This window comes from Hemicordylus capensis, chromosome 13 (assembly GCF_027244095.1).
Source record: "Hemicordylus capensis ecotype Gifberg chromosome 13, rHemCap1.1.pri, whole genome shotgun sequence".
Classification (NCBI taxonomy): domain Eukaryota; kingdom Metazoa; phylum Chordata; class Lepidosauria; order Squamata; family Cordylidae; genus Hemicordylus; species Hemicordylus capensis.
The window spans coordinates 12,393,901-12,405,907 of record NC_069669.1 but is presented as its reverse complement, the minus strand read 5'-3'; the positions used below and the strand labels follow the sequence as shown (position 1 = coordinate 12,405,907).

General features: G+C 44.5%; 1 protein-coding gene across 20 annotated transcripts in view; it reads right to left on the bottom strand.

Moving 5' to 3' along the window:
- RBFOX1 (RNA binding fox-1 homolog 1) overlaps positions 1 to 12,007 on the bottom strand; it is a 1,664,339-nt gene that overhangs the window by 441,268 nt on the left and 1,211,064 nt on the right. The gene's annotated exons all lie outside the window — the stretch shown is intronic.

The window sequence follows — 12,007 nt, the reverse complement described above, 5'->3', positions numbered from 1 at the left end:
TCCTATTTATTTATTTATTAGATTTGAATACCGCCCTTCCAAAATGGCTCAGGGCGGTTTACAGCACGATAAAAACAATTAAAACAAGTTAACAGTTAAAATCAAACTATAAAAATAGAATAAAACCAATTAAACAATTTAAACAACTAAAAAACCCTGGAAATCAGGGCAGCAATTTAAAACAGTTTTTTAATCATTTAAAAACCCTGGAAGGCCAGGCCAAACAGATAGGTCTTAAGGGCTATGGACCCTTTAGAATGTTGGGGTTGCGATCGAGATCAGGTATCTCCCCAATCTCTAAATTACTATTTTTTTTAAAGTACCGGGATACTCACTGTGAGTCCTGGAAGAAAATTTACCTAATCTCTAGAGAACTGCCAGAGAATTGCATGGGGAAGTGATCTAACAACCAAGAATCGCAGGGGAAACCTGAAAATCGTCCGCTTTTAAACAGCACATTTAAAAAAATAAGTTTGAAAACAGCCTACGGAAGTTTTTAAAAGAAATGTATGGGCATTCTGGCAAGCAGGAAGGCAGCTGTAGAGGGCTGAAGATATGTCTTCCCACTACCACTACACCACTACCACAGAAAAAGAAAATAGCTCCTGCTGCCATTTCGAGCTCTGGAGAGGCCCAGTTTCCCCTGAACTGGGTCAAAGACCACTTCCTGTTTCCTGTTTCCCATTTCGCCTGAACTGGGTCGAAGTTTGATTCGAACTAGGCTTCCCTAGGTCAGGGTTGGAGTAACTGAGACACCCTCCAACTTGGCCCATGTTGGATCAGGACCGAGCTCCCCGATCTGACCTTGCACATCCCTAGTAATCTTTTGTTTTGCCCCATGTGTTTTAATTGAATGTTTTATTCTATTGTTTCATTGGGAGCCTCCCAGACAACAATTTGCTATGGAGAAGCCAACAAACAGATCCATTCTCCTGCACAGCCATTCATGAAGCCGTTTCCAAGCAGCTCACCAATGTCAGTGGTAAACAACCATTGGATATTCCAGATGCTACTTCACACCAACTTCCCACTAGTGAAACTGTAAGGGACGATAGGAGAGGAAACCCCAAGTGCTTATTTGGCTCTGTGGGTTTCGCATGCGACTCTTGATTGGGAGTCAATATTCACAATCATCAGTACACCATGGAGGTGTCTTCTCTTGTTGTTCATACACTGATGCCTTCCCTCCTCCTCTCCAGAGGCTGCCTGAGCATTGCATGCTGCCTTAATGTTCACAGGAGTGCATTTATGTATGTGCACTCGAGATGAGCTGAATTTCCCCTTAGACCTTTGCCTGGGAGAAATGGGGACAGAGCTCAATTCCAAAGAGCAACGAGTCTAGCTACTGATGCAAACCACTTTTTAACAAGGTGTCTCCCAAAAGAAGAAGCTAGTGAGGTTGGCAATTTGCCTGGGAGAAGAACCAGGAAAGAGGCAAGGCCGTTGCTAAATAGAGATGGTTGGACTGTAGGCTTCCCTAGCAGCCAAGATACAAAGCAGATCGGGTGAAAGCACCCCCAGTGAATAAAGACCTGGAAATGATGTCTGCTTCCAACTCCAAATCAGAGAGATGGGTTTTTCATCTTTTGTTTGAAGAGGAGTATTGTGGCTGAAATATCACTTACTTTTTCAGCAGCATTCCTGGCACGTGCTAATTGGCCAAAAACTACTCGGAAATGTGAATTTGCTAGGCACTTTCCCACTAACCCTTCCTTTTGTTTCTCCACATCTGTTTAGAGGAATGGATTCATTCTGCAAAGCTGCCAGTATGGAGTCGGTCCACATTAAACTGTGACTGTAATGTCTTTCACATCATCACCTGGGAGTGAATGGTGGAGGGAAGAGCCCCAACCCCATTCCTGACAGATGAGCAGAGCCTCTGTTTTACTCTGCTAACTCACCCCACACACAAACATGCAGCCATGGGCTCCATTATTGCTTCAGGGAGCTTGGTACTCCAAGGAATCAATGAAGGTATCCCAGAATGCATTGCACTCGAGGTAGAGAAACAGCCCTCAGTACACTCAGTACGACCTCAGTACACCAGCAACTCTCCTCTGACTGGCCCCTCTGGCTATAGAACTCTCTGACAAACATGGCTTCCAGCTGCCAGGGACTGCTTAAAATGGGGATTTCAACAAACCCTCAGCGGACTTCAGAAGGGCAGGTACTATTTTCATCTTAGCTTGGTAGAAATCAAGGTTAAAAAGTCAGGCTACCCACATTTGAATCAGCCAAGAGTACTGTAAACTGAGAGTACTGTGGGATCTCACAAGATCAAAGAGCTGGGTTCACAGCCTCCTACTTCCTGGTTCTTGCTTGTGAAAGACCTTTGTATCTACATGTCCAGCCACGTGAACCTGTTCCAGTTACGAATTTCCTTCTTAAAATGACTGCACACAATATTCCAAGTGAAATGAAAGCCAGCTTTCAAGGTTCTCACACTTTCATGACCAAGAGATGGAAGCCAGAATGAGGGCTTTGCAGATAGAAGCTGGTCCCAGTTGCTGGGGTCACCATAGGCAAGAAGCAGGATTCACCACCATCCCATTGGACCTTCAGGTGCACTTGTTTATTTTCTTCCATTAAAATGGCCATTCATTCATGATGAATTAAGACTGGGCCTTTTCTGTGGCTGCCTTGGGGCTCTGGAATTTGCACCCTGTTGTAATAAGAACATTGCCTTCTCTGTTTGCGTTTAGGCAGACCCTCAAGATGTACCTGTTTTCCCAGGCCTTTAACTGAAAATTTTAATTTTTAATATGTTTTTATGTACTAAAATTGCTTAGAAAAAGATTAAACTGTTTATACTGTTTGACATTTGCTATATTTTAGATTTGTATACCACCTAGCGATGTCTATTTCAAATGATATAGAAAGACGACAGCTATGTATGTATGTAGGTAAATAACATATAAAACACCCTACAATAGACAAACCTCTCCGTGAGTAATCCACCTATCACAACACATATTTTATCAACTCATTTATAAACATCAGGATAACTCACCCCCCCCCCCAAAAGGTTATTTCGGTAGTTAACCATATAGAAACCTAGCTTCCGCTCTGAATGACAGATTTTATATATAGCACAGTATTTTTTGTCTGTTGTTGAGATATACCTCCTATTATTTTTTAACAGATTACCATCAGATTTCTTAAATGATAGAACAGGCAAACCTTTAAACACTTGGCGAATCCTGAATTATTAAAGATAAAAGGGTACTTCACTATATTTATTATAGTGTTGAAGGGAATCATCATTGTAGATGTCTGGATTAAACTCTTATCTTTTTAAATGGCCCCCTCAGCACCAAGGAAAATTTCAAGATACATTGCCATAAACTTCCAGACAGAGCTCTAGTTTTATAGCACTTTGGTCCTGATATTATTAACAGCTACCTCACTGCACAGCAGACTCTCTGGGAGTAAAAAAAAAAAATAATGGGACAAATATCATTATGGCTTTTCAGAGGTCAGTGATGGAAGCTTGATGGGGAGAAGAAGCGAAGGCATCAAATATAAGGACAAGAGGAAGGGAGATTCAAAGGCGCCCAGAATGTGTTAGCCCACTCATTTCAAGTAGACATGGCTGTCAAAGCTGAGTCATGAGTAATGGTCAGGATGGAGCCAGGAGCCAATGATGAGTCAGAAGCCAGGCTGGGAGAAAACTCTTCCCAGGTTAGATCTTAGTCCAGTCAGGAAACCTTTCCAGGCCTTTCTTTTTGGGAGGACCCAACACTCAAGTCCTAAGGTGTACGGCCCGCCTAGAATCACTGCCCTAAAAGATAACCCAAGCTCAAAACCGCTGTGAAGCAAATGGTGCCTCTCTTAGTACACACCTTTATCTCCTCCTTTCCCGTTGCTAAAAGTAGGGACAGGAGAGCATCTTGGAGGGATGTGGATGGAACAGGCTTTCCCCATTTGGTTTGAATTTGAGAGGAATTTGAACTGAACCAGGAGGCTCGAGCATGAACCAGCTCGAGCTGGCCCCAGTCCGATTCAACTATTGAGACAACTAGTGAGCTGGCTTGAAGGGCATACTTGTAAAGGAGAATCCTTGCTGGGGGTGGATTGAGTCGGCTTGTGAGTTGGGGCTTCGAACAGGGGGTAGCTTGCCTCAAACACAGATTCGCACCATTGTTCAGAGGGTCCGGTTCAGCTCAAGTGTGAGCCTTCGAACCTAGCCAGTTCAACCTCGAGCCAGTTTGCACATCCCTAGCGTCTTGCTACTTCACTGGCAACCTAATAATCTGCTGCCTGAGGCATCTGCCCCACTTTGCCTCATGGAAGGTCTGCCCTTGCCCCTGTCAGTAGCCTGGTGGCTCACCATATGTGGCAGCCCTACCCAGAGTTGACAGGGGTGGTTCTCTAAGCTACAAGAAGGAAAGAACGGAACATACATAGGAAGCTGCCGTATACCAAGTCAGACCACTGGTCTATCTAGCTCAATATTGTCTTCACAGACTGGCAGCGGCTTCTCCAAGGTTGCAGGCAGGAGTCTCTCTCAGCCCTATCTGGAGATGCTGCCAGGGATGGATCATGGAATCTTCTGCAGGCAAGTAAGAAGAGGCTCTTCCCAGAGTGACTCTGTCCCCTGAGGGGAATCCCTTCCAGTGCTCACACATGTAGTCTCCCATTCAAATGCAAACCAGGGTGGACCCTGCTTGGAAAACATCCTGCCTCAGAGGCACAATGCCTCTCAATCCCAGTTGCAGGAGAGCAACAGCAGGAGAGAGGGCATACCCTCACCTCTTGCCTGTGGGCTCCTCAGGGCCGTCTGCTGGGCCACTGTGGGAAACAAGAGGCTGGGCTAGATGGACCCTGTGCCTGACCCTGCAGGGCTGTTCTTATGTTCTAAAGGTGGCAACTCATGCTTGCTCTCACAAGACCAGTTTTCCTCCCATACACAGGGCCCCCACATCTCCAGCCACACCACTGCCCACTGCTGCTCTATGAATACAGAAACACACCTGGAAGTTTTGGGAAGTTTGCAAGCCTTTTTGTAGTCCACCCCCCCACCCCGCCCCCCGGCTTAGCATTACCTCCTGCCTTCATCTCTGATTATTTCTGCTGACTGTTCCAATCCAGTCCATGCTTGGAAAGAGGCCAGCAACGAATCCGGAGCCCCCTGCGAAGATTCTGTCCACCTCTTCCTCTTGTGATTAATAGCTTGGATGAGAGATCTGCCTTCTAGTCCATTAGGGATAATTGCTTAGGGCTGACACTCTGGTGCAGACCTCCCCCCGCCTTTCCAGCCCACACTAACTAGCCACATGTCAGTGCCGCAGAGGAAAATGGTGAGAACAGATATTTGTTTGAATGCATCTGTTTGGAATAGACCTCACGGTTTAACGCATTACTTACTAATCTACTCTACTGGAGACAAAATGCTCATCCAGTCATTTGCATAGGGGCCTGACTGTACCCATACATGCAGTCAATTTGATTTACAGGGATATTTATGGGTGTGGCAGGTCCAGCAGAAGGGACATTTGGTGGCCCATGATGTTCGTACCCCGGGACCATGGAATGCGCTCCCTACTGAGATACGATCCTCCCCATCTCTGACCATTTAAAAAAAAATATTTAAAAACCCATCTTTTTACTCAGGCCTTCTTAGCTTCTTAGTAATGTATAGGTTTGAATTCTGTGATTAAAGTTTGAAATTATTCGTTCCGAATTGTTAGTTTTTAATTGTGTTTATGTGGATGTATATGTGTTTTAGCTGTTTTATCATTGTGAACCACCCAGAGACACGTGTGTGGGGTGGTATAAAAGTGTAATAGATAGATAGATAGATAGATAGATAGATAGATAGATAGATAGATAGATAGATAGATAGACGGGGGCATGAGACTGGATGTCCAGTCTGACCGACAAAAGCAGAACGAGGGAAATATAATTTGTGGAGTCATATCAGCACTTCCAACAATTTTCCTGTCTTGTTGAATGGGTCCCGACATTTTGTAGGGTGCACAGGGCTATCACTACAACTCGCATCAGCCCCAGAGGCCATTGTGGCTGTGGATGGTGGGGGGTTTAGTCCAATACATTCTGGGGACCAAGACTGAGCGGATCTTGTGGAAGAAAGCATGGATTGTCCCTTTTACTAAGCAGGGCCCATCCTGGCTTGCATTTGAATGAGAGATTACATGTGTGAGCATTGTAAGAAATTCCCCTCAGGGGATGGGGCCACTCTGGGAAGAGCAGAAGGTTCTGAGTTTCCTCCCTGGCAGCATCTCCAGGATAGAGCTGAGAGAGACTCCTGCCTGCAACCTCAGATGTATGTTTTGGGTGGTATACATCAAATAAATAAATGCATACTTACATAAACCTCAGAGAAGCCACTGCAAGTCTGTGTAGACAATACTGAGCTCGATGGAGCAAGCGTTTGACTCAGTATGGCAGCTGCCTTTGTTGGTAACCCCTGAATTAGATCAACCATTCTGCTGCTTTACAAGGCTTTTTAGTAGACAGCAACACTTAAAAATATAACACATGCTCAATACCATACCTCAGCCTTGAATTACTGTGGATGCTGATGATTATATGGATGGGCAAACTATTTGTTGCTTTTCTGCCAGAACTATATACCATTTGTTTTGATGTCCATTTCACTCTCTTCCATTAAAAAAACGCTGGATTTATTTTTTCCACCAACACCACCACCGAGACAAGAAGGAGAAGAAGAAACATGTCCCAAGCATTTTCACATATTTCCTTCTCAAACAGCAGGTGTGATGATCTGTTGCATAGTTCACACTGAAATACATATTTGTCTGCAACTGTAGAAAATGCATAGAATCTATAGGCATGCCCATCTGTTATACAATTTGATCTACTGAGGAGCAATCCGAGTATGGAATCATGTGTTCCATCATGAGTTTTGGCAAGAGATCCATTGTATAATACCTCCATGGCTGAATGCCAGCACAGAGAAGAAAGTTAAGTCTCGCAGCTGTCCAGGAAATCACGGAGGTTTGGATTTTGATGAGCTGCAATCAGAAGAGACAGGAGAACCACAACTGCGGAATATCTACCTGGAACACATCTCCGCATACCATATTCTCCCAAATAGAAAATGATAGAATTTAAAACAAACCCCTTAAAAGCAGAGGTTACATAGAGGTTATATCTCTATTTACACAAAAGCAAGAGGATTCTGAATTTAAGAGGACCTCTTGATTGCAAATGTCAAAGAACTTGGGGGAAAACCTAGTCTTGGATTGAGGAAAATATGGTGTTTTTTATCGTTGAATATTTATCATAGACTTTGTTTTTAGCCACCATAATTCCTCGAGGGGGGGGGATGAAATACAAACTTTTACGCTAAATAACTGAATTGTAAATATAATAACATTCTGACATTGAAAAGGAAAAGAAGCCTTTCCCCCAAAAAATGTTTTCACAGGTTGGTTGCCTGGAGGAGATTCTCACTTACCCCAGGTGATCAGGCCAGCAGCTGCTTAGAAGCCTGTGAGAGCAGCAATAAAATGCCAACCTTGAAAAGATGATGTGTCAAAACATTTCCCCAGTGAAACCCACAGCGTTTTCCTAATAACTGTTCCCTTCCACTGGACTTTGCCCCCAGAGGAAACAGTGGGTGGTTATGCAAGCTGTGAAACCTGTATATTTCAAGCAAGGTGGTTGACAAATTAAGGGAAACATCCCAGGTTCCATCCTGACACGCATAGCAGAAAAACCATATTTACCTGACTCAAACACGACTCTGGATTTAAGGTGACCCCCTTAAAATGTAGAGGTTAACTACAGATTATACCTGTATTTACTCAAAAGGAACAGGGTGCTGAATTTAAGACAAACTTCTGATTTCTAATATTAAAAAACTTTGAAAAACCTAGTTTTGGATTCAGGTAAATACGATATCATTAATTTCTGCCACCCTAAAAGCAGCTCTATGTACCATATTTACCTGAATAGAAGATGGATCTGAATTTAAGATGGTCCACTTAAAATGGAGGCCAAATAGAGGTTATACCGGTATATACTCAAAAGGAAGAGCCATGTGAATTTCAGATGACCCTTTGATTTCTAATATCAAGGAACTTGGGGGAAAAACTAGTCTTAGGTTCAGGTAAATACAGCACTACCACATGACTTAATACATTCCCCATTTTAATAAATTATTTGTAGGTTTGGAATGCCAGCTAAACACTGTGTTTAATAGCGCACTCCTACCGTGCCGACAGAGGTGAGGGCCGTAATGGCATGCCTAGCTTTAAAGCCAATCTAATCTTCTTGCTTATTAAATTTAAATGTGTTTAAGGCTGATACGGTTTGAAAATGATATGTAAAATAACAGCTTCCATGGCGATAAACGTCAGGCCTAAAAATTATAAGCAATATACCATACAAAATAAATGCTGCGACATCTTTACATTTCAGTTTGATCAATTCATTAAATGAGGTATTACGAGTGATGAGAAAATTTTAGTACTCTCAAGACATAATTCGTCACAATGTGTTATAAAGTACCAAGGAAATGCTTCAGAGGGTTTTGTCATCAATAGATTAAAACTCTTACATGGAGGAGAGAGAAGGAAGAGCAGCTTTTTGGTGTAGCACAGCCAGAATATCTATTAAATTAAAGGTTTAGGTCAAAGGCTTTCAATTTTTTTTACCATCAGAAGACCATTTATAATTGGGGTTGTCTACTGAAGAGCCCCTCTGAATTGCAAAGGCTTTTGAGACATATACAAGACCACACACTCCATTCTCACAGTGCTCTGGATGAGCAGTATGGCCATACCACTGCCCCATGGGAACCAAGAGGACATCCCAGGAGACATTCAACACTCCACAAGGCTATGTGGGGCTTGGCAGATGACAACCAGAACTTCAAATAGGGCCCCATAGCAAACAGCTAACCGGCGTAGGTATGTTTGGACTGGTGCTCTAGAGTCACAATGGCTTGTATCGTTTCAAATTCAAGCCATTGCATTTTGGAGCGACTGAACTCCATTGATGGGAGTTGTAGTTCAGCAATATCTGGAAGATCACAGGTTGGGAACCCATGGAACAGACCAACTGAGATGTTCCAAAGGCATGGATTACAGAGATAAGGCATGGACTACAGACACATTGCCATCAAGGAGGAGGTACACCTGGCATACTAGCTAGGATGGGAAGGGCCACTCTTGACCACAACCACTACTTGGGACTCCACAGGAATAAAGCCCAGTGGGTTATCATCTTTCAGGTGGCATACCGAATAGAGCACCTTGTATAGCCACCGAATGGCACAGTGGGGAAATGACTTGACTAGCAAGCCAGAGGTTGCCGGTTCGAATCTCTGCTTGTATGTTTCCCAGATTATGGGAAACACCTAGATCAGGCAGCAGCGATGCAGGAAGATATAGGAAGACACTGCATGGGGGGTAGCCATGGTCAACCCCTCCAGTATTCTACCAAAGACAACCACAGGGCTCTGTGGTTGCCAGGAGCTGGCACCGACTTGACGGCACACTTTCCCTTACCCAACCCGTGGGCCTGCAGATGTTGCTGAACTACAACTCCCCATCCCCTGAGGGTCAACAGAAGCCAACTGGGCCATGTTACCTAGTAGTCAAGTGGCATTTAAATACTCTTCACAGGAAAAGGGAAAGTTTTGTAGATTCATATATGACAACACTATATTCTGTGTGTGGAAATGATAATTTCCACACACTGCAATCCTTGACATTTTACGAGGCATTGAGATCTCGGTGGGTGTTCTCTGCCCTCTTCCCCAGACTTGCATCTTCTATCCAGTTGTGATTTTCTGCCCCCACAAAGGACTATCAAGGGAATTATTAGGAAACTATATCATTTCAGGCACTCACAGCAAGATAACCCTAATCTAGTCTTATCACCCGAAGACAAAAGCATGCGATCCAATACGACTCCATATAATAAATCTCTGTCAACTACATTAAGGAAATTACCTGTCAAAAACATCATGGCCCAGATCCTGTGATTAAAAACAAACTCAGGGAGGGAGCCTCAAGGGGAGACTTGAAGAGCTACACAAAACTGCTTTCAATTTGGTTCTTCCTCTTATTAATTTTGTGGCCAGTAGCAAGTTGATTTTTTTTAAAATGAAGAATAATGTAATTTATCAAATGTGTGTGTTGAGTAGCCAAAGGTAACAAAAGAGATTTTTTTTGGGGGGGGGGGTGGATGACAGTGTTCTGTGAAGTTGTCTTTTATTATTAAGATTTCCATTCAATAACTAACAAAGAAAATCTAAGGGACTTGGACCGGGAATAGCACAGGGGCTTAGAGGAAGGGTTTGGTCTGGATTTCCCTTGCTGATGTTGTGTTAGACTTTTTAAATTGCTTTGTAAGCCACCTGAAGCTCGAAGAGAGACTGGGTTTTAAAGAAAATGCTGTGAGAAAGCTATACAAATCAAACAGGTTTGTAAACATCTTTCCCACCAGATGTAGTGTTGGCAGGGCAGATCAGGAAAATGCTCAAATAATTTCATTAGGATCTCTGCAGTGTTTGTAAGATCAATGGCTGATATCCAGACAAGGAACACAGGAAACTGCCTCCTACTGAGTCAGACCATTGGTCTATCTAGCTCACTATTGTCTTCACAGACTGGCAGCGGCTTCTCCAAGGTTGCAGGCAGGAGACTCTCAGTCCTATCCTGGAGATGTAAGGGAGGGAACTTGGAAGCTTGTGCATGCAAGCATGCAGACCCTCTTCCCAGAGTGGCCCCATCCCTTAAGAGGAATATCTCACCGAGCTCACACATGTAGTCTCCCATTTAAATGCAAACCAGGACAGGCCCTGCTTAGCAAAGGGGAGAGCTCATGCTTGCTCTGAGAGGACCAGCTCTCCTCCAATTTGCACTAATGGAGCATTAGTGCATGGGGCCACACTAGCTAGATCTGCGAAGCTGGGAGTGTGCATTCCACACGGACCACACACTTGGTGAGCACCAAGGTGTGCTAGCCAAACCTGTGTCATGCCCCTAGCTGTAAAACCTCTTCCTCTGTCAGCATATGTTGCAGGGAATGATTCCAAACTTATCCACTATCCTTCCTGCACGTGCGACTTTGTCGTGTGTGTGTGTGTGTGTGTGTGTTTGGATGCTGGTTCAGTGTTGTGTTCAGTCGTGTAATGAGCATATAGGCAGCTTCGCGCTCTTATGGGCAGCCCTCTCATGGTAGCGGTGGTGTATTCCCTACCATGCAGACGGCCTCAAGCTCTTAACCATGGTGGAGTCCTCCCCGCCCGGCCCCCAGCGACGCCATTCTCCTACCACCTGTGTACTGTGCTTCAAGCCAACTCAGACCCCAAGATGGCAGGGAATGAAGAGCATGTGTATGCCCCAGCTGTCTTGGGGTCAGAGCCAAGGGAGCACTTATTTCACACAGCGCATAATTAATCTATGGAATCCTCTAACACTTGATGTGGTGATGGCCACCAGCTTGGATGAATTTACGCGGGGCTTAGGGAAATTCATGGAGGAGAGGTCCATCAGTGGCTGCTCATCTTTATGGTTTCTAAACCTCCAGATTTAGAGGTGGAATGCCTCTCTGTATACCAGTTGCATGGGATCAATGGCAGGAGAGGGAATACAAGGACAGCCCTGCTGGATCAAGCCCAATGCCCAGCATCCTGTTTCACACAATGGCCCACCAGATGCCTCTGAGAAGCCCACAGGCAAGAGGTGAGGGCAGGCCCTCTCTCCTGCTGTTGCTCCCCTGCAACAGGGATTTGGAAGCATCTTGCCTCTGAAGCTGGAGGTGGCTTATAGCCACCAGTAGCCATTGATAGACCTGTCCACTGAAGATGGACAGTGTGACAGGCTGTGGGGACAAGATAGCTGGCCTGAATGCAGAAGAGGGCAACCAATATGATCAGGGGCCTAGAGCACATTTCTTATGAGGCAGGGCTAAAACACCTGGGGTTATTTAGTGTAGAAAAAAGCTGACCCAGGGGAAACATGATAGAGGTCTATAAAACCATGCATGGTGTGGGAAACGCGGAGAG